General features: G+C 43.6%; 3 non-coding genes across 3 annotated transcripts; 1 reads left to right on the top strand and 2 right to left on the bottom strand.

Annotated features, from left to right (window-relative positions):
- Positions 1 to 10791: 10791 nt before the first annotated feature.
- TRNAA-AGC (transfer RNA alanine (anticodon AGC)) lies at positions 10792 to 10864 on the bottom strand. The gene has a single exon. It is a non-coding gene; the product is annotated as a tRNA-Ala (tRNA).
- Positions 10865 to 18973: 8109 nt separating this feature from the next.
- On the top strand, positions 18974 to 19046 carry TRNAA-AGC (transfer RNA alanine (anticodon AGC)). Its single transcript has one exon. It is a non-coding gene; the product is annotated as a tRNA-Ala (tRNA).
- Positions 19047 to 22725: 3679 nt separating this feature from the next.
- Positions 22726 to 22798, bottom strand: TRNAA-AGC (transfer RNA alanine (anticodon AGC)). The gene has a single exon. It is a non-coding gene; the product is annotated as a tRNA-Ala (tRNA).
- Positions 22799 to 23172: the final 374 nt, after the last annotated feature.

The raw sequence follows: 23172 nt of genomic DNA, 5'->3' as shown, positions 1-23172 counted from the left end.
AGGGGATCCGCTGTCTGTAATTTCGTTTGTTTTGCCAATTTTTCAGATATGTATCCGTTTTAGATCAACTCAAGACCGTATCAGTTGTTTTTACTTTTCGTGTCAGTCTGTTTGTTGCACCATCACGGCGAAACGGTTGGATAGATATCGACCAAACTTCATGTTAGAACATTCTCATCCCGGGGAAGGTTCTGATATGCATATGATTTAAAAATCTCTGAAAATACGGGGATTTATATGAAAAAATCAGTTTTCTTCCATTTTCTCTTACACTATTGATTTTCTGTAAAATTCGTGGATTATATGTGAAAAGTCCTTTCATTATAAACAAAAGTTTTGTACATAATTTCGCTTACTCTTCAACTCAGGGAGAGAATTACTGTTTTCTGCGGGTCTCATGCTCTGCATTGAGTGACTGACAACGTAGGCCTATCTACAGGTTACCATGGCAACGTGTCTGACTGCTTGCCAGCAGGGAAGTAACATATTGCCATTTTCGTCATCATTCCTGTAAACTCGTGGTTATTCCTTGGGTAGAAAGCAAGAAAGATGTCAATCGGCCATTCTGCGGGATATTTGTGGAATACCGTTGGAGTTTACTATCGTCCTCGAATAGCACTAAGGGACGTTGTTAATATTTGAACAGTAGCGCGGAGTGTTGCCCATTATTTCACACCGTAAGCTGTTTTCTGGCATTTGCCATAATTTTCACGGCATTTCTATTCTCCTTCAGTTTTGCGCTTTCATTTTTTGCCTCTGCCTTACCTCTTTAAGCTTAAGTAATAATAACATAAGTCATCTTCTTATTTGTTTACCTAAGAATCCCTGCACCTAAATTTGTACTCTGTTACCACCTTCTTATACAGTAATTCATACCATCACAATTTATTGAGGGGCATTTTATTTTCAAATACTCTACTTGGTATTTACATATTTGTCCTATACGGCTGTCGTCAGTTGTAGTCCTATTTTCTATTAATTTCAACTCCCTTAACTGTTTAACTATCTTCCTTGATTACTCCGTATGTATGCGACTGCTAATCCCTAAAACTGGACATTCTTTTCTTTGAGGAAGAATTCCAAGCGCTTCAAATGTATACCTTTTGGCCCGGAAAATATTGAAATATGGATGCATTTTAATGACGGTACAGACCTTCGTTTCGGGATAATTGGTAACGGTAAGTCGTATTACAAAAGAGATAGCGCAATCGTCGTTCTATTTCGGGAGATGTACAAATTTGGTCCTATGATTTATTGTCCTGTATCGATTGTTAATACGTTAGATAGCACTGCATTTTTCGATTACAATCAAATCTCTTAAGCTCGATTGTGACTGGCATTAAGAAAAGGGGCTATGCTTTATAATGAAAACTCTCCATCTCTACTGTGAATGGCAGTTGCCAAGTGAGCCTGCCGTTATAGTAGAAACTCCGGAACTCGATTGCGATTGGCAGTAGAAATGTGGCGTGCCATTATCAACAAAAATTCCCCAAACCCTTCTTTACATCGAAAAGAACGTATGGTGTCGTCTGTCTTGTTACTGGGATAGAGGTAAGAGATGTTCAATAATCTCACTCACTGCCTTCGCAGTAATTAACAGACAAGTCCGTATACACTGTAGAATACCGTAGCGACGCAAGGGCACATTTGCTAGTCGTATATATATATATATATATATATATTTCGTTTGCTAAAACCGGCAAGGAAGTGCATTTGAAGACAAAATTGGACGAATTATTAAGTTCAATAGTTCATATACAGTGAGTTTCTCTCATCGGTTGGCCGCCAGGTGCGCCCAGCTTATCCGCCGTCCGTTGACTCATCACTCCCCGCTCCGTGGCATAGCAACAGGGACCCACTTCGCTCACTTTATCTGTGCGTGGCATGAGATAACAATTAAAATTAAGAAAATAAGACTTAAGAAATTAAGCTCGTACCTATGACAGGTGAAGTTGGAAATGTTCTCCTTCTGTATCTACACATTACTGGCTTCGTCTTGGGACACCCCGATTCACACGCATAAGTTCGTCCAGCGTAATTGAGGCTATTTCTCTCCGAATATGTTCAGTTTTAACATTTTTGTAGCCCAATCATGCTAAGCTCTTCGATACCCCAGCTACTTGACCAGGTGTTCTTACCAATATTGTAGGCGTATGCTCTAATCTTTCTGCGATTAATTTACTTTTTCCGTCAAGTACACGTTTTTTAACGCTTTGCTTCTTATGGAGTAAAGAACCAGTTTCTCTCAATGTGTAGGGCGTACATCTTGAAATTGTGTTACAAATCACCAAACGACTTCTCTGCAAGACTCTGTTTTCGCATAATTCTCGTACACAAATACCCTTTCCTCTACCGTGTAAACATGTGGAGGTATTATGAGAATTATACCCTAAAGTAACACTTCACAACTCGAGAACAGTTGGAGCGAGAGATCAACACATAATACACGTTCTAAGCACGGACCTGAACTGCGAAGTGCGGGCATTCCCGTGCTGTCGTTGCGCTGTGTAACGGGAAGTGATGAGTCAGGGGAGGCAAATAAGTTGGTCTCACGTGCCGGCCAACCGATGAGAAAACTCACTAAATATGCATACTTGCATAGATTTGAAATTAGTGCAAACATTTTAAATTTTGGATGTTTTGTGCGTGTTTTTTTAAACTTTTAATTCGCTTGTTTTAACATGTTTTACATTGCAATCTTCATGAAAATGTAAAGTAATTATAGGTGTGAAATCATGTGGAGTGAGTGGCCTTGCTCTGACTGAACATTACAGCTGTGGTAAGATTTCAAGGAAAAATCAAGACAGGAACACAGCGTGCGCTCCCAAATTCAAGTACTGCTCTGTCATATCCGCGATGTAGACAGATCCGCACTGAAGCTAATTTTAACAAACAAACGCCACACATTTATACCAGAAAACTTGGAGAAGATTGTTGTAGTGCACTGCAAAGGACACTATAGACAGGAAATATAGAGTGTGCAGTTTAAAATGAAAGAAGGCTGTGTATTTAAGTGTGTTTCTTTCTTTTTTTTTTTTTTTTTTTTTTTTGCTCTTTGCTTTACGTCGCACTGACACAGATACGTCTAATGGCGACGATGGGTTTAGGAAAGGCCTAGGAGTTGGAAGGAAGCGACCGTGGCCTTAATTATGGTACAGCCCCGGCATTTGCCTGGTGTGTAAGTGTGTTTCTTCACGTTTGTGTTTTCTTACAGCCTTACTAATTATGATTTAGCATGTGTATTGATTAACACACTGTGTCTTATCTAGGAGACGTGTTCATATGTTTCAACAGTGAACAGTGATGGATTGATACGTGTCACAAACTATGTACTGATTGTTTGTATTTGTGGAACAGCCTCGCTTGTAAATAGAGTGTGATTTTTTGTTTTTTTATTCATTGTATATTTATGATCATCATTTTATGTATTGGCGAGTGTGAATCGCGTGAGTCTACTAAAGGAATCTTATGTTTGCATATCATAAAAGTGTAGAACAGTGTTAAAATAAGTGTGTACTTAAGTGCATATTTCACAACTTGTTGCAGCATATTCGCATGCTTATATTGGTGATATATACAGCATATACTGTAAATCCGATGTCTAATCGTGTGCATTTTCAGCCATTAGAGCCCGTCTACTATGAAAATACCTGCACCAGGTCGCTTTTGAATCCACACGTCATTTTCTTCTTCTTCTTCTTCTTCTTATTATTACTATTGTATGTTGTGTATGTTGGGTATTCAGCCCGAAGGCTCGTTTGATCCTCTGCAGCTCCGCCAACAGCTGTCATAAATAGCCTAGGCGTCACTGAAGAGGCGTACTAGGGAAATGAGGAGTGAGGTAGTTTCCCGTTGCTTTCCTCAACGAGCCAGCAGTTGTTGCTACTACATATCAGTCTGCCAAGCCCACTGAAATGCATGCACCAACCGACTCTATGAGCGATATTTTCACACCATTCATAACACGGACTGGCTGCATAAGGAATGGTATTACTAGCATCACTCATACCTCAGTCACTTTCATATTGTCAAAGCCAAGGATGAGACTGAGACAGGTCAATGAAAGGGACAAATTTGATATAGCCCATATCAGAAGACATAGTGCATTGTAAACACTACATCTCGCCAGCAAAGGCATTTCTTCTTATTTTTATTATTATTGATTTTGTTGTTGTTTCCTTGTGCCCATTCATAGAGCGGGTTGGAATTTGTTCATTGGCTTGATAACTTTAGCCTTACTGTTCTTCCAAAATCTCTTCAAGAACTCACTGTGTTGCCTCTTCCGTCCTTCTGAGCACTTTGTACCAGTCCTGCTGCTAATCATGAGGACAAATGTGTTGTTTTTTTTTGCTAGTTGTTTTACGTCGCACCGACACAGATAGGTCTTACGGCGACGATGGGACAGGAAAGGGCTAGGAGTGGGAAGGAAGCGGCCGTGGCCTTAATTAAGGTACAGCCCCAACATGTGCCTGGTGTGAAAATGGGAAACCACGGAAAACCATTTTCAGGGCTGCCGACAATGGGGTTCGATCCTACCATCTCCCGAATACTGTTTATTTACTGAGGTCCTGAAGACTTTACGAGTCTTTATGATGTCTTCCCTGACGTTCAATTCATTTAGGTCCCCTCTTGTTTCCTCCAGCCAAATTATTCTCCTGTTTTGAGGATTAATTACATTGAATAACTTTGTGTGTGTGTGTGTGTGTGTGTGTGTGTGTGTGTGTGTGTGTGTCTATTATTGGAAAAAGAAAACCTACAACCTTTTTTCCAGTCATTGACCGGGTCAGGGATGTGATGAATGAAGCAGATATAGGCTGTTGGTACGATGGGGTCGCCACCCCCAAAGTGATTTATTAATGACTGATAAATACTATGAAATGAGAATGGAGAGTGTTGCTGGAATGAAAGATGACAGGGAAAACCTGAGTACCCGGAGAAAAACCTGTCCCGCCTCCGCTTTGTCCAGCACAAATCTCACATGGAGTGACCTGGATTTGAACCACGGTATCCAGCGGTGAGAGGCCGACGCGCTGCCGTATGAGCCACGGAGGCCACTGTGTCTATTATTATACATCCTAAAAATGTGTCAAAAATTCCAAACGTCTCCTCCGTACATTACTGATGAAACTATCTATGTAACTATATAGGTCTGCAATTCGCCTTTTAATTGAAATTCCATTTTCTTGTATGGGGCCGAAAATTTTTGTATGAATTTTACGTTCTTGGTTTTCAATATCCGCTATTTTAGAATGACCTCCTAAAGTTAAGGTTTTTGATGCATATAGAGCTTCCAGCAGAATAAATGTTTTGTAATATTTCAGTTTAACATTACGCTACACTCCTCATTTATTATTACTATTATTATTATTATTATTATCATCGTCCACCTCCGTGGTGTAGTGGTTAGTGAGATTACCTGTCATCGCCGCAGGCCCAGAATCAATTTCCGGCCCTCCAGTAAAATTTGAAATGTGGTACGAGGACTGGAACGGGGTCCGCTTAGCCTCGGGAGGTCAACTGAGAAGAGGGGTGATCGATTCCCTCCTCAGCCATCCTCGAAGTGGTTTTCCGTGGTTTCTCACTTCTCGTCCAGCCAAATGCTGGGATTGTACCAAACTGAAGGACATAGGTGCCTCCTTCTCTCTTCCTTGTCTATTCCTTCTGATCTTCCCATCTCCCCACAAGGCCCCTGATCAGCACAGAACGTGAAGCCGCCTGGGTGAGGTACTGGTCCTAATCACCAGTTGTATTCCCGAACCAAAATATCACGCTCCAGGGCAATGCCATTAAGCGGTTGAGGTGGGAACCTCGCTGAGTCGTAAAACCAACAGTATATAATTTCATTTCGTGTGGCTATTTCTAGCCGGGTGCAGCCCTTGTAAGGCAGACCCTCCCATGAGAGTGGGCGACATCTGCCGTGTGTAGGTAACTGCGTGTTATTGTGGTGGAGGATAGTGATATGTGTGGTGTGTGAGTTGCAGGGATGTTTGGGATAACACAAACACCCATTCCCCTAGAGAAGGGAATGAACCATTTAAGGTTAAATTCACCGACCCGGACGGAATCGAACCCGGGACTCCTGGACCAAAGGCTAGCACGCTAATCATTTAGCCACGGAGCCGGACATACCAACCTTGAATTTATTATTATTATTATTATTATTATTATTATTATTATTATTATTATTATTATTATTATTATTATTATTATTATTATTTTCAGCCATTCAAGTCTGGGATGATTGAGGATAGACTATTCTTTAGATGTCGTGATTTATACAGAGCAAGTGCATAGGGCATTATAGAGCCTCTCCGTCATCTCATAGTGTCAGAACTCATTTTTCATTTTCCTTCCTTTGACACTCCACGGTAATTCTTATTTTCTTTTTGTGTATCGATTTGAGCCTTTGTAGACTGCATGGCAAGAGCCAATTTCACTTTAGTGTTTATGTCTTGTTCTTATTCCGGCTTTGACTTCCTGCCAGTATTTTCCGAGCTCATGAACAGGCGCCTTTCTGGGCTCTTCGGGCAGTGGTCCCCTCCGTCTTCTGGCGTTTGATGTCATCTTAAAATCTTGGTTTCTTTACACCAATAGTTTAAATTTGTCTCCGTCATTCACATTCCTGGATCACCTCGGCTCTGTTGTATTTTTTAATAAAACTCCCTATTCTTTTTTGCTGATCAGTCATCTGTCATCCTCAAGGTGTGTCCGTAGAGTAACAGCTGTCTCTTTCTAATCCATGGTGTGATTTGTTCTATCATTAACTCATTAACGTGTAAGTAATTTAAACTAGGTTTCTTAAAGGAACTAATACCAGAGAAAATTAACACCAACTACGCTTTTTAAATGCTGTCATGCATCATATCTTAACAGGGGATAAATCTTAGAGTAACTCCGACAGCAACAGGACTTTAGTTTTGATTACAAATAATAATGTAATATAAACTATGAGAAGCAGTATGGTATTATGAAATTACAGACTGTATATATAATAAATATGACTTGCAGGTTTTTTAATACACTGAGATGAAAAGACCTTAAAGAAAGGTGTGATCATTTTACGATTAACATTCCTCAATTAGAGTTCAAATAATTCAACGGTCACTTCATTCACAGGCTTGAAGTTCTGGACAAGAATGGAAATAAATCGGTACTACCAACATAATTGTTGATTCAAAATGTATTTATTAATGGGATAACGTACTGTTACGTCCAGCCTAGTCGTAGCCCCCTTCGGTATTTCCTGGAAGGGATAAGTAAGTCAGGCTGGAGACCTCTCAGCCGGCCTGAAGCTTAGAGGGTATACCGCGTCCTCTCCTATTGTGCTTCCGTCTGGTTTCGCTGTGCGCCTTCTCGAACATGAAAGGAGAATGTTCCGTCTCTAGCCGAGCCCCAAAGATTCTAGTACTCCATCACCAGAATATAAAAAGGAGGATAGCCGCGAACAGTCAGTCAGTGGTGGGAGTAGTTGGGTCTGAACGGCAGTAGTCCTGGCTGTTTTAAAGGTTGGTGCGGTGAATGTAGAGAGTTTTACAGCTTAAGTGTTGGCTGTCATCGGAGATTTGTTGTCGTTGTGAGGACCACTGTTGAGTTTTTGCTCCTAAGTGACCGCTGGTTACTTGTCAATGCTATGTAGCTCACTGTGTGGAGCGGCAACGTGATCTGACTGTGTTGTGAGGTACCGGATTCGTCTGGAGTCGAACCAGGGAATGATCGTTGTGTGTTGTGATGGTCATCAGGCCTGCGTTCGAGCCTGTCGGCGCGCAGCTGTTGAGTGTGAACGGACTGAGCGTGCGTAGCGAAGTGAAAGAGGCGCCTACCAATAAGGATTATATCCCGTTCCAGGTAAATACTGCCCAGATGAAGACCTGCTGTGAGAGACTTGTACATTTACAAATGAGTGGAGTTCGGTCATTCATAGTTGAATATAATTGTGTGTCTGTGCTAATTGGGTCATCCTAGAATTAAATTAGATCGATAAGAGAGGCAAAGTTTTTTCTTAATAATAAGAGTCCAATATCCCTATCTCTCGTACTTAATTTTTTCAGTTTCGTTTCGTAGTTTTGTCGAAGAGAAGTACGCGACCTATGATCCAACACATAATCACATTAACAGCGACAAGTGCAACAATTCACCGGGCGAGTTGGCCGTGCGCGTAGAGGCGCGCGGCTGTGAGCTTGCATCCGGGAGATAGTAGGTTCGAATCCCACTATCGGCAGCCCTGAAAATGGTTTTCCGTGGTTTCCCATTTTCACACCAGGCAAATGCTGGGGCTGTACCTTAATTAAGGCCACGGCCGCTTCCTTCCAACTCCTAGGCCTTTCCTATCTCATCGTCGCCATAAGACCTATCTGTGTCGGTGCGACGTAAAGCCCCTAGCAAAAAAAAAAAGTGCAACAATTCCAATCGGTGTTTGAAGAAATACTGTAAAGACGATGTTTCAAGCAAAGGAAAGCTTTTGAAGATTTCAAACGAATTGAAACACAGAAAAACAGAAGTATCCAGAAAGTGAAGCAAGCTCCATTCGCTGAAACAGCCGTCAACTTTTAACGTGGGCATGTGGTGGTAATCAGACGGGTATAAACCGAACAAACAAAACGGAGATTAAACTTCTTACATTATATCATTTATGCCGATGTTATAGTATATAGTGTGACTGGATACTGAATGAAAATTCACAGCCTGTTTCCAGTCATCTAGCCCTCCATCTAGCGGCGAGGATAGGAACTATGCCGGCTTCCGAAGCCTGTCGCACTACTCTGGGGCAATGATTAATGGATGATAGATGAAATGAAATGACATTGGAGAGTGTTGCTAATGAAATATGACAGGGAAAACCGGAGTACCCGGATAAAAACCTGTCCCGCCTCCGCTTTGTCCAGGACAAATCTCACATGGAGTGTCCGTGATTTGAACCACGGAACCCAGCGGCGAAGTTCGGCGTGCTGCCTCCTGAGCCACGGTGGCTCAACTGTGACTGGTTACTAATACGTGAAATATATTAAATAGTTTTAAACATGAACTTTTAACAAACGTAACAATTCATTCTTATCAGGAGAGTCTTTATAGAGAAGATAGGTTGAAAACCTACAACCTGTTTTCCGGTCAATGACCGGGTCAGGAATGGAATGAATGAAGCCCCCAACTGGAGGCCAGGATATGAATTGTGCCGGCTGCCGAGGCTTGTCGCACTCCTCTGGGGCAATAATTAATGATAACCTTGACTAACAGATGAAATTAAATGATATTGGAGAGTGGTGCTGAAATGAAACTGACAGGGAAAACAGGAGTACCAAGAGAAAAACCTGTCCCACCTCGGCTTTGCCCAGCACAAATCGTACATGGAGTGATCAGGATTTGAACCACGAAACCCAGAGGTGAGAGGCTATCGCGCTGCCACCTGAGCCTCGGAGGCCCTTGTATATAATCTGTTGTTCTAAAAGTAATTTACCGAGCTCGATAGCTGCAGTCGCTTAAGTGCGGCCAGTATCCGGTATTCAGGAGATAGTAGGTTCGAACCCCACTGTCGGCAGCCCTGAAAATGGTTTTCCGTGGTTTCCCATTTTCACACCAGGCAAATAAAAAAAAAGTAATTTACCAAACGTATATTATAGACCTCAGTCTGAAACTTAAGAAAAGGATGTATCTAGCTTGTAATTACAGTAACTCAAATGTTGGAGTTTTTGGTCACAAATTACGTCTTGTACAAGATTTTCTAGCTAAAGAAGTACTGCTGCACAGACACCTGTCGATATTATAAGTAGGTTATCACCCGCTGAGAGTCGGCACCGAGGTGCAGAGGTAGCGTGCCTGCCTCTTACCCGGAGGCCCCGGGTTCGATTCCCGGCCAGGACAGGGATTTTTACCTGGATATGAGGTCTGATTCGAGGTCTATTCAGCCTGCGTGATTACAATTGAGGAGCTGTGAGATGGTGGCCCCGGTCTAGAAAGCCAAGACCGCACGACTGAGCTGAGCAGAGGTCGTTTGGTAGGCCATGGCCCTTCGGGTGTGTTGCGCCTTAGAGTTCGGTTATTTCCGGCTGAGCAATGACATGGGTAAGGCGCTGTAGGGTTCTAGAGTAACACTTAACCAGTTGCTGAGACAAATGATCTAGAAATGTTGAAGCACCACGTAGTTTGTCCTCGTTTGTTTTTCGTGCTGGGTCCAGTGCCTGTCGTGTCACAGCTCACCCGTATGTTCTACGAGGCTGAAAGAACCCCACACCAGTCCTCAATACTGAATTAAAATGCCTAAACTAGAATCAGACCCCTCTATTAAGAGTTAGATACGCTACCCCTACTTCACGAAACAGGCTGCTCAACTGTTAGACGCAGTTAATTGGCCTTTTTATACATCCAGAAATATAAGTTGTTTTCCTGCAATATTAAAGAACAGCTTAAAATAATATTTTGGAAATCCGACGGATCTGTAATAACAGAACAATATTGGAAGAGATTGTTCCATATCAATACATCAGTATTATAGCTGGGCTGAATAGTTCCGACGATAGAGAGATGGTCTTCTGACTCCAGGTTGGCCGGTTCGAACCTGGCTCACTTCCGTGGTTTTGAATGTGCTCAAATACGCCAGACTCATGTTGGTAGATTCCAGTCCTGCGAGACAAAATTCCGGAACCTCGTCATCTCCGAAAACCGTAAAACTAGTTAGTGTGACGTAAAACCAGTATAATTAATTAATTATTTATGATAAGTCTCTGAAGTGAGATTAACAACTTGTAACAATGTCCATCAATGGAAAGGAATGTCTGTCAAAACTGTAGTAAAAATTACTGGAGGCGCCGGGTATCGATCCCGGTACCTCTCACATGCTAAGCGAGCGCTCTACCATCTGAGCTACGCCCCCAGATAACGCACTTACTTCAACTGTTGTGTTATAAACTGTTATAACTTCCTTTGATTTTGTAGACCACGCCCAGATTACGTGACACTGACCGAGTTAGTAAACTTCTGGTCCCCCTGCGCTTACTGAGGGCCAGCCTGTGCTTCGGTAAAATGAAATGTCGTATGGCTTTCAGTGCCGTGATATCCCACGACGGGTTCTATTGGACGCCCGTAGACGACCTGCGCGTCGTGATGAGGATGAAATGTTGATGAAGACAACACATACACCCCAGCCCCCGTGCCATTGGAAATTTTTTTTATAGTTGCTTTACGTCGCACCGACCAGATAGGTCTTATGGCGACGATGGGACAGGGAAGGGATAGGAGTGGGAAGGAAGCGACCGTGGCCTTAATTAAGGTACAGCCCCAGCATTTGCCCGGTGTGAAAATGGGAAACCACGGAAAACCATTTTCAGGGCTGCCGACAGTGGGGTTCGAATCTACTATCTCCCGAATGCTGGATACTGGCCACACTTAAGCGACTGCAGCTATCGAGCTCGATCCATTGGAATTAACCAATTAAGGTTAAAATCCCCGACCCGGCCGGGAATCGAACCCGGGACCCTCTGAACCGAAAGCCAGTACGCTGACCGTTCAGCCAATGAGTCGGACTGTGCTTCGCTGTTAGATACCGGACTTACCATGATCACTCGAACATAAAGATTGATTGGCTCAATATAATCTCGTGGGGAGATCATAGGATGTAAAATGTCTTTTCGAGTGATCGTCTTCGAGCATGAGTTGTTGAATGTGGGCCCTCTATCGCAGATCATGAGTTATACCCGTTAAAGTGATTCGGACTACTTTTACAGTTTTCGAACACACCAAAGTCGTGAGAAACTCTACTGATACGCCATACGTCTTCTTCTTCTTAATCTGCTTACCCTCCAGGGTCGGGTTTCCCTCGGACTCAGCGAGAGATCCCACCTCTACCGCCTCAAGGGCAGTGTCCTGGAGCTTCATACTTTGGGTCGGGGATACAACTGGGGAGAATGACTAGTACCTCTCCCAGGCGGCCTCGCCTGCTATGCTGAACAGGGGCCTTGCGAGGGTATGAGAAGACTGGAAGGGATCGACAGGGAAGAGGGAAGGAAGCGGCCGTGGCCTTAAGTTAGGTACCATCCCGGCATTTGCCTGAAGGAGAAGTGGGAAACCACGGAAAACCACTGGCTGAGGTGGGAATCAAACCCCTCTACTTATTTGACCTCTCGACATGGAGTGTACCACGTTCTAGTCCTCGTACCACGTTTCAAATTTCGTGGCAGAGCCGGGAATCGAACCCGGGGATCCAGGGGTGGCAGGTAATCTTATTAACCACTACCCCACACAGGCGGACTACAATATTGTTGTTTACCCTACAAAATGAATTAAAACTCGGACATATGTCACCCAAGAGAGATGCGGGTTACTTTGCCATGTGGCAGGTAAAATGTAACGCCGAAATTCCGGAATTAATGATGTAACACGAATCTGTCACCTGGGCGTCGACCCTGAATACAGTTAAACGATGATTACGGTGAATAGACATCGGATATGTATGCATATTTTATTTGCCAATATGTAGACCTCCAAAAGTGACAGCGTTTGAAGGTGAAATTGGACGAATTATGAAGTTTTGCCAGTTATTTTTTTAAGTCGCACCGACACAGATAGGTCTTATGGCGACGATGGGACAGGGAAGGACTAGGAGTGGGAAGGAAGCGGCCGTGGCCTTAATTAAGGTACAACCCCAGCATTTGCCTGGTGTGAAAATGGGAAACCACGGAAAACCATTTTCATGGCTGCCGACAGTGAAGTTCGAACCTACTATCTCCCGAATACTGGATACTGGCCGCACTTAAGCGACTGCAGCTATCGAGCTCGGTAATTATGAATTATGAAGTTTAATAGTGGATATATATATGCATATTTGCATATATTTAAGATACATTTCAAATTTACAATTTATTGTTCAAGTTTTCGACTATTATGATGCATATTTTAACATGTTTTACAAGCAGTCTTCAAGAAAGTGTAAAGTAATTAATGCCGTGAACTCTTTTTTCGAAATGAGTATCTTTGTTCTAAATGAACATTACAGATGTGGTAAGATTTCAAGGAAAAATCAAGAAGATAGAAACACGTGGATTGCGTCTTAGTGATTCGCTGTAGATTATGGAAAAGTGAAGGTAACTGGAAGGTATCCCAGGAGGTCTCGGACTACGTCTACAAGCTAATTATCGTGATGTCCTCAAACGAAATCCGAGATACGACATCATGGTAGCTATACACAAATATTTGGCTGATACTGATAATGTGGATGTTTAATACCTGCATTTCCTCCGCAATTCAAGTACTGTCCTGTCACATCCGTAGATGAAGAAAAATTAATTGTTCTCCGCACTGAAGCTCCGTTTAACAAACAGCACAGATTTATACCAGAAAACTGGGAGAAGACTTCCGCAAAGCAAATCATCGACGACAAAGTTAGGACCTGGAGTGTAAAATGAAAGGGGAGTGTGCATTTAAGCGCGCTTCTTCACGTTTGTTTTCTACACAGTTTTCTTACAACCTTAGTAATTGCGATTCATCATGCGCATTGATCAACGCACTGTGTCTTATTTAGGAGACGTGTGCATATGTTTTAACAGTGAACACTAATAGATTGAGATACATTGATACGTCTTGCGTACTATGACCCGGATGGAACGGCTGCAGCTGCAAGTAGTGTGTGATAATTTGTTTTATATTCAGTTGTTTATTCAGGATCATGATTTTATTGATTGGTGTGGATGAATCGCGTGAGTCTAGTAAAGGAATATTACGTCTGTATTTCACTAAAGTTCGCCTCTGTGGAGTAGTGGTTTGTGTGATTAGCTGCCATCCCTAGAGACCCGGGTTCGATTCCCGGCTTTGTCACAAAATTTGAAAAGTGTTACGAGGGCTGGAACGGGGTCCACTCATCCTTGGGAGGTCAACTGAGTAGAGGTGGGTTCGATTCCTACCTCAGCCATCCTGGACGTGGTTTTCCGTGGTTTCCCAGTTCTCCTCCAGAAATACCGGGATGGTACGTAACTTAAAGCCACGGCCGCTTCCTTCCCTCTTCCTTGCCTGTTCTTTCCTCTCCCCCCTCCCCCCCCACAAGTCTCCCGTTTAGTATAGCAGGTGATGCCGCCTGGGTGAGGTTGTATCCCCCGATCCAAAGTCTCACGCTCCAGGAACACTTCCCTTGAGGCGATAGAGGTGGGATCCCTCGCTGAGTCCGAGGGAAAACCAACCCTGGAGGGTAAACGGATTAAGAAATAAAATAAGAAAGAAAGAAAGATTCCATAAAAGATTTTAATAGCATGAAAATAAGTGCATACTGTCCGACTCGTTGGCTGAATGGTCAGTGTACTGGCCTTCGGTTCAGAGGGTCCCGGGTTCAATTCCCGGCCGGGTTGGAGAATTTAACCTTCATTGATTAATTCATATGGGTCGGGGGTTGAGCGTTTGTGCTGTCCCCAACATCCCTGCAAATCACAACACACATAACACTATCCTCCACCATAATAACATGCAGTCACCTACACATGGCAGATGGCGCCCACCCTCATCGGAGGATCTGCCTTACAATGGCTGCGCTTGGCTAGAAATAGCCACACGAAATTAATATATTAGTACATACTTAGGCCTAAGTCCATATTTGGCTACTTTTAACAGCATAATTACATGCTTATATTGGTGATTTATACAGTGTATAAATCCTATGTCTTGTCATAAGACATAGGTCCATAGCCACTAACCAAGTGCTGGCAGCAAGCACTAAGACGTTCCAGGGGCTATGGTGAACCCAACTACAGGACAAAGAATGCTGGTGGTGAAACGGCGAGCATTCAAGATGCAGAATTGATATACGATTCAAAGTCAGAATCACGGGATTGCCATGACGATATGATCAACAGAAATATACTAAATGGGTGAAAAGCGACTCATCTCAAACCTTCCGCCAGGCGGCATTGTAGTCCTTGACAATGTGCCGTAACACACCTTTCAGGAAAAGAAACCTCCCACATGCGCTGCTCACAAAGACATGTTATGTCGTTGGTGAAGGACAAGAAAATTGCTGTGACTGACAACATGGTGAAGAGTGAGTTGGTGGAATTTGTAAAAGAAAACCTGTGTACATGGTAGACAGGATTTTGAAAGACAATGGGATTATTGTTCCGAGATTACCTCCCTATCTCCTCAGGTGAAGGTTCAGCATAGTGGACTTCGGTTCAGATGCGCCCGGGTTCGATTCCTGTCAGTGCTGAGGATTTTAACTGCTATAGTATATTCATTTGGTTTGAGGATTGGGTGTTTTTGCTCGTCCCATATACTTCTCTTCAGATACACACAGCACACTACTCGACTGACCATCGAAGGAACATACAACAGTATTTCCCTTCATGTGGGTTAAACTCTAGAAGGGGATCCGACCATAAAACTGGACCAAGTTGCTGACTCCCAATGAATTGGTATTAGAACGAGGAAGAAGGTTATACTGAAATCAACTCAGTGTCACTTCTTATTTAAATATTTCATAATGTTTATCGAAATAAATTGATCTTTAAAATAATTTAATTAAAAGTAATTATTTAACTAACTTAATTGTATCCAGTGTGATTAGTTGCTACCCCCGGAGGGCCGGGTTCGATTCCCGGCTCTGCCGCGAAATTTGAAAAGTGATACGAGGACTGGAACGGAGTCCTCTCAGCCTCGGAAGGCCAACAGAGTAGATGGGGTTCGATTCCCACCTCGGCCATTCTCGAAGTTTTTTTTCGCGTTTTCCCACTTACCGGAATGGTACCTAACTTAACGCCACGGCCGCTTCCTTTCCTCTTCCTTCCCTTTCCCTTCCAATATTCAAATCCTCCACAAAGCCCCGTTCAGCATAGCAGGTGAGGCCACATGGGCAAGGTCCTAGCCCTCCTCCCAATTGTATCCCCGACCAATGTCTCAGGTCCTTGAGGCGGTAGAGATGGGATCCCTCGCCGATTCCGGGGGAAAAACAACCCCAGAGAGTAAATGGATTAAATAATAAATAAACACAGCCACCGTGGCTCAGACGGCAGCGCGTCGGCCCCTCACCCATGTGTTCCGTGGTTCAAATACCGGTCACTCCATGTGAGATTTATGTTGGACAAAGCGGAGACGGGCAGATTTTTCTCCGGGTACTGCGGTTTTCCTACTCATCTTTAATTCCAGCAACACTCTCTACTATCATTTAATTTCATCTGTCAGTCATTAATAATTGCCACAGATGAGTGCGACAGGCTTCGGCAGCCGGCATAATTCCTACCCTGGCCGCAAGACGGGGCTTCACTCCACTCATTCCATCCCTGACCCGGTCACTGACTGCAAAACAGGTTGTAGGCTTTCATTTTCAAGTAAATACATAACTTACTCGTAATACATCTACTGACGACGATTACATCTGCTGCAATAGACAGAACATATGCCAGTTGCGACGACTGGTTTGGTGGAAAGTATTCGGCCAGTTGTGGGGTTCAGTTCACTCTCGGACATCAAAGAAGAAGTTTACCGTAATTTACCTTCTGTTACTGCAAACAAATGCCACGATAAAACAATGTTTTCTTTATATTCTGTTTATCACCGCCTTAACGCTGATAGGCCTTCAGCGACGTTGAATTATTTAAAAGCATTGATTCAGGAAGACAACGGTTGTGGTATCAGTTAAGGTACTGCACCAGTATATGCCCGGAATGAACAGGGGAAACCATAGAATACCATCGTCACGGCTGATGATAGTGGGTTTCGCACCCTCTATCCCTTGTTCAGTTGTATGGTACTTAGTATAATATATAAGGTGTACTTAAACATATGTGAGGGAGTGATTCTCGGGTTGAAAACAAGAAAATGTGTCCATGTAACGTATGTCCTACAATGTGTTGGTAGTGAGGTAGACGCGTTTTGCATAGTCACTACCATACTGATGTTCTTGTCGTCCGTCACCATTTTCGTCATCAAAAACGCCACGTTTGGAAGGAGAAACCCTAGAATTCGTACCCAGCTTCAAATAACTGGGGGTCACGATGCTAACAATCGGAAACACCTTCTCGTTGCATACATAAGAAAGAGCAATGGCCGCAACGAAGGCAACACATGACATTCCTAAACTCCAAAACCTTTTCCTGCCAACCGCTGTAGCGCTGTTCAATCTAAAATATATGCCGACCGCCACGTATAGAATCCAACAACCTTAGGATACTAGAGAACGTAAAAGCAAGATTCCTAAAAAGAGCTCTCTCAGTTTCTAAATTCACAAGGAACAGTTATGCGCATATAACAGCACAGGAATCTTATTTTATCGAACAGGTAAGAAGTTGCTTCGGGCTACCACAAAACGCAAGCATACAAAACCATCATCGAGGAGAGACATAACGAAGCCAGCGATATCCTGAAAGAAATAATGGACCCGGAAGCGCTGGAAACAGACACCTTCATGAGACCGAACTTCGAGTTCCGCCATCTCTACACAAGATTCGCAGCCCACTGTTGCCACGGGAAAATATGCAGGAATGAACCATACCACGAACCCAAGGAGGACTGCGTCTGCAAACTATGAACCAACCATGTTCCAAGTATCATCTGGCGAAATGTGAAAACACAACTCAATCTTTTAACACTAGTGAAAGACTGGTGAAAGCAAAACCCAAACTAATGTACACATTGTGTTTAATAAAATTATTATTACAAAACAAATCTTCATAGGGACATTTTTATCCCAGGAATCACCCTCTGATTTTTTTTTCCAATGTTTCAGTATATCTGCTTGAATAAGTCACGGCCGAATCCTTCAAATCCAACAATCAATATTAATGATACACACGTCTGGGGACACCAAATAAACACTTATCAGCTAACCGCACGATGATCCTGAGTGACATGTTCAGGATGCTCCCTTCTTGAAGCAACGACAATAACTGTTACTACAATAATGATAATAATGATAAACTGTTGAATGCATATTAAATGCCAAGGTTTCATACCTTATTTTAGAGCTCTTCTGAAAGCTCATTGAATTCCAAAAATTGAAAAATGAAGTAACACCACTCAATTAATAGAGATATGGGGTTGGGGCCTTTCTATTCGAATCTCCGACCAAGAAAAGTAGATACGGCTTGGGTTAAAATGTAAATTCCGTTAATTTTACCACATGTATCTTTTGGTCCGCCTCTGTGGTGTAGTGGTTACCGTGAATAGCTGCCATCCCCAGAGGCACGGGTTCGACTCCCGGCTCTGCCACGAAATTTTAAAAGTGGTACGAGGGCTGGAACGGGGTTCACTCAGCCTCGAGGAGCCAAATGAATAGAGGTAGATTCGATTCCCACCTCAGCCATCTTGGAAGTGGTTTTCCGTGGTTCCCACTTCTCCTCCAGGCAAATGCCGGGATGGTACCTAACATAAGGCCACGGCCTGGGCGAGGTACTGGTCATGCTTCCCACTTGTATCCTCGACCCAAAATCTCACGTTTCACGACACTGTCCTTGAGGTGGTAGGGGTATAATTCCTCACTGAGTCCGAGGGAAAAACCAACCGCAGAGGGTAAACACATTAAGAAAGAAAGAAAGTTATGGCTGATATGAAGAACCCTGCTAAAGGCGTTCACTCTATTTGTTGGGAGTACAGACCACTTAAGGATTGGGAAAATAAAATGGTAAAGCTCGAAGGGCGATTCCATACATATATTTCTCTATTAGGCAAACCTAGAAACACTAAAGCATTTTCATTCTTGTTAAGGAAACTGCCAGTTCTCGTCTTCTAAAGCCCATTGTACTTTTGCACGCAACGGGACGTTTTTCTTGCCATAATAATGATAATAAGAGGAATATCATCATCATCATCATCATCATCAACAACAACAACAACAACAACAACATTTCTTAGGGAGCTTCCCATAGTTTTGTAAACGGCCGTGCGATCTAGGAAGTGTACTATACTGCAGATTGCCGCAACGCAAGAACACGTGGTGAAGTCAAATGTAGCCAATGTTTGGGCGTGGCCAACTGAACTGTTTATACTCGCAGAACAAGTTACAATACTAACTGGGGGCGTAGCTCAGATGGTAGAGCGCTCGCTTAGCATGTGAGAGGTACCGGGATCGATACCCGGCGCCTCCAGACTTTTAAAGACACTATTTCCACCTTATTAAAAGATATAAATAAGAACATTTTAAAAACTGAACCGTTTATAAGACTAATTGCGTATCAGAATTGAAACACCTTTTTGTCCTCATAATATATGTGAAGATAGGCAGTGGAAAACATTCGCATTGCGTTGGTAGGTGATCGTCAGTTGTTGCCTTCTGAAGGAGCGGAAAAGAATTAGTGCAAATATATTTTCTAAATTTTCGATTTCTTCATAGGGTGAACGGAGCACACACTTACCTCCCCTGTTAGGCAGCCCTTAGGTCTACTAGACGATTTGCACTTCTCGTTTGTATTAGTCGTTAGGTAAAATTGCATTATCAAGTTGTAGTTTTTTTAAAAATATTTGGAGACAGCACATAGGGGACCACTAAGATCTGTTATAAGAGAATTATCAGCAAAATTCTCCACTATACTGCATTTAGCAGACCAATATTACGCTCCAGAGACGCCAATACTAGATCAGAAAGGCCTACTCAGTACACTAGAGCTTTAGAAAACGCCGAATCAAACGGAAGGGCCGCTTCCTTCCCTCTTCCTTGTCTATACCTTCCAATCTACCCATCCCCCAGAAGGCCCCTGTTCAGAATAGAACGTGAGGCCGCCTGCGCGAGGTACAGGTCATCCTCCCCAGTTGTATCCTCCGACCTAGGGTCTTTAGCTCCAGGACACTGCCCTTGAGGCGGTAGAGGTGGGATCTCTCGCCGAGCCCGAGGGAAAACCAAACCTGGAGGGTGAACCGATAAAGAATAAGAAGAAGATATTAGTTCTAGTGGCTTTTCGTCGCACAGACAGAGAGGTCTCATGGTGACGATGGGAGAGGAAAGGCCTAGGAGGTGGAAGGAAGCAGCCGTGGCCTTAATTAAGGTACGGCCCCAGCATTTGCCTGGTGTGAAATTGGAAAACCACGGAAAACCATCTTCAGGACTGCCGACAGTGGGATTCGATGCAAGCTTACAGCTGCGCGCCCCTAACCGCACGGCCAACTCGCCCGGTACGGAAGTTATTAGGGCCCAGGAAGAACCATGACTGTGACTGGAGGATCAGTATCACTATGGAAATATTCAAAGCTCCTCACTGTTATCATAAGATATCGGTGCCTGAAGTTCTACGGACGTATAAAGCGCACAGATTCAACCAAACTAAACAATAAGATAATGATGTACACTCAAGAAACTCCGTCACAACCACGGATACACGAGATGCATTGACATACTCGCAGAACTAAAACAACCTGACAATACACAGTACACTATACACGATGGGATTACATACATAGACAATATCCAGAAAGAGGTGATTGCAAGGGTAAACACTCAAAAAAGGGAGAAACAGGAACTTTTCTGCCGAAGAAAGATAACAGGTAAGCCGGCGCATGAAAAGTAACTGGCAAAAACGATGGGCAGGGAAGTCTAGTCCTAAGTACGCCGAGTACTTAAAATAAGAGAACGCCTCAGTGCTGTAGTAGTTAGTGCCATTAGCAGCCACCACCGGAGGCCTGGGTTCGATTCCCGGCTCTGTCACGAAATTTGAAGAGTGGTACGTGGACTGGAACTGGGTCCACTAAGCCTTGGGAGGTCAACTGAATAGAGGGGGTTCGATTCGTGCCAACTTTTCCTCCAGCCAAATGACCGGATGGTACCTGACTTAAGGTCACGGCCGCTATCCCTTCCAGTCTTCCCATCCCGCACAAGGTCCCTGTTCAACATAGCGGTGAGGCCTCCTGTACGAGGTACCGGTTTTCCTCCCCAGTTTTTCCCCCACCCGCTGAGTCCGAGGGAAAAGCCAAGGCAGGATTTAAAGGGATTAAATAATAAAATAATATTTAATAATAATAATTTGTATTATTATTAATATTAGTGACAGCCTCCGCGGCTCTGGCGGCAGTGCACCGATCTCTCACTGCTGGGTTCCTTGGTTCAAATCCCGGTCACTCATGTGAGATTTGTGCTGGACAAAGCGGAGGCGGGACAGGCTTTTCTCCGGGTACTCCAGTTTTCCTTGTATTATTTCATTCCAGCAACACTCACCAGTATCATTTCTTTTCATCTGTCATTCATTAATCATTGCCCCAGAGGAGTGCGACAGGCTTCGGCAGCCGGCACAATTCCTATCATCGCCGCTAGATGGGGCTTCATTCACTTCATTCCTGATCCGGTCGAATGACTGGAAACAACCCAGCGGTGAGAGGCCGGCGTGCTGCCGCCTGAGCCACGGAGACTCTATGGCCGGAATAATAATAGCCGAAAAGTTACCAGTTTCCCTGAGGAAAGGAATAATTTATTTCTATGGTCACTTGGTGCGAATAAACCCAAAAAAAACTGACCAAAATATATGACTTTTGATAAAAATGTCAATCATAAATAATTAGCTTCATCGAAGTGAAAAGGTATTTAGCAAATAAATTTATTGCTGTTTGCATTTCAGTCGCGGAAATGCCGGAATTTTGTCCTACAGGAGTTCTTTTACGTGCCAGTAAATATACCGACATGAGGCTGACGTATTTGAACACATTCAAATACCACCGGACTGAGCCAGGATCGAACCTGCCAAACCACTCAGCCCGTCAGGGATTTAGCAGAAATGAGGATTACAAAATCAGAAATCCTGGACAGGCTTTAATTTTGCATTAGGATTAGAAAGCTCGATAGTTTCCAGAGAAAAGATAGAATGCATGCAACTTTCTGGGCGGATGAAGGAAGGAAAGAACACTGTGAAAGGATGATGAAATACTGCAGAGACCGAAAATCAAGAAAGAGGACAAAACCGAGCAAGTGGTAGCGGATTGAGTCAGGTAGCTGTCAGCATGAATTTGGGTTTTGGTAGGTTCGAACCCCACTGTCTTCAGCCCTGAAGATGGTTTCCCGCAGTTTCCCATTTTCGCAGGAGGAAAATGCTGAGACTGTACCTTAATAAAGGCCACGGCCGCTTTCTTCGCACTTCTAGCACTTTCCTACACCTCGTCGCAGTGTCGGAGAGATGTAATGCAAATTGTCAAGAAAAGAAAATCAGCCGCATAAGCATTTCTGAACTACAGATCAATGCAAACATTTGTCTGCAAAACAATCACCTTCACGTACTTCTTCTTTCTTAATCCGTTTACCCTCCAGGGTTGATTTTTCCCTGCGACTCAGCGAGGGATCCCACCTCTATCGCCTCAAGGGCAGTGTCTTGGAGCGTGAGACTTTGTATCGGGATACAACTGGGAAGGAGGAACATTACCTCGCAAAGGCGGCCTCATCTGCTATGCTGAACAGGAGCATTGTTGGGGGGATGGGAAGATTGGAAGGTACAAACAAGGAACAGTGAAGGAAGCGGTCGTGACCTTCATTTAGGTACCATCCCGGTATTTGCCTGGAGGAGAAGTGGAAAACCACGGAAAACCACATCGAGGATGGCTGAGGTGGGAATCGAACCCACCACTACTCAGTTGACCTCCTGATGCTGAGTGGATCCCGTTCCAGCCTTTGTATCTTTTTTTAAATTTCGTGGTAGAACCGGGAATCAAACCCGGACCTCCGGGGTTTGGCAGCTAATCACGCTAACTACTACACCACAAAGGCGGAAATCACCTTTACTCTGTATTAATTTAAACAAGGACGTTCAACAAAAAACATTATCTATTTTGGATGTAGAGGGAGAAAAAATAACCTGGAGGCGCCGGGTATCGATCCCGGTACCTCTCACATGCTAAGCGAGCGCTCTACCATCTGAGCTACGCCCCCAGACACTTAAAAGAAATCGAGATTGTCGTTCTGATACTCTCTATAAATGTGACACTTCCATCCACCACTCCTAGAGAGCGTTTGGATGTTATAGATCCATATAAAGTCCACGTTATAGTTACATGGCCCACTGACCTTTACTTTCACTCTCGGTGTTGGGCGGAGCAAAGTGACTTGTTCGCTAAGTTCACTCCGCGAGCTAACCAGTGAAGTTGAGGACGCAGACTGCTCTAGTCTCAAGCAGTCCGACTCCAGTGTCTACTGTGCTAGGAGAGCTGTGTGTATTGAGGATGTACTCATATGGCATGTGCATTCAGATACAGCCTTTCTTGACTGTTTCTTCTGTAGTTCACGTTCGTATCAGTGGTTCCATC

Source organism: Anabrus simplex, chromosome 4, assembly GCF_040414725.1.
Source record: "Anabrus simplex isolate iqAnaSimp1 chromosome 4, ASM4041472v1, whole genome shotgun sequence".
Classification (NCBI taxonomy): domain Eukaryota; kingdom Metazoa; phylum Arthropoda; class Insecta; order Orthoptera; family Tettigoniidae; genus Anabrus; species Anabrus simplex.
The sequence above is the reverse complement of the archived record's forward strand: the minus strand, read 5'-3'. Positions and strand labels throughout refer to the sequence as shown.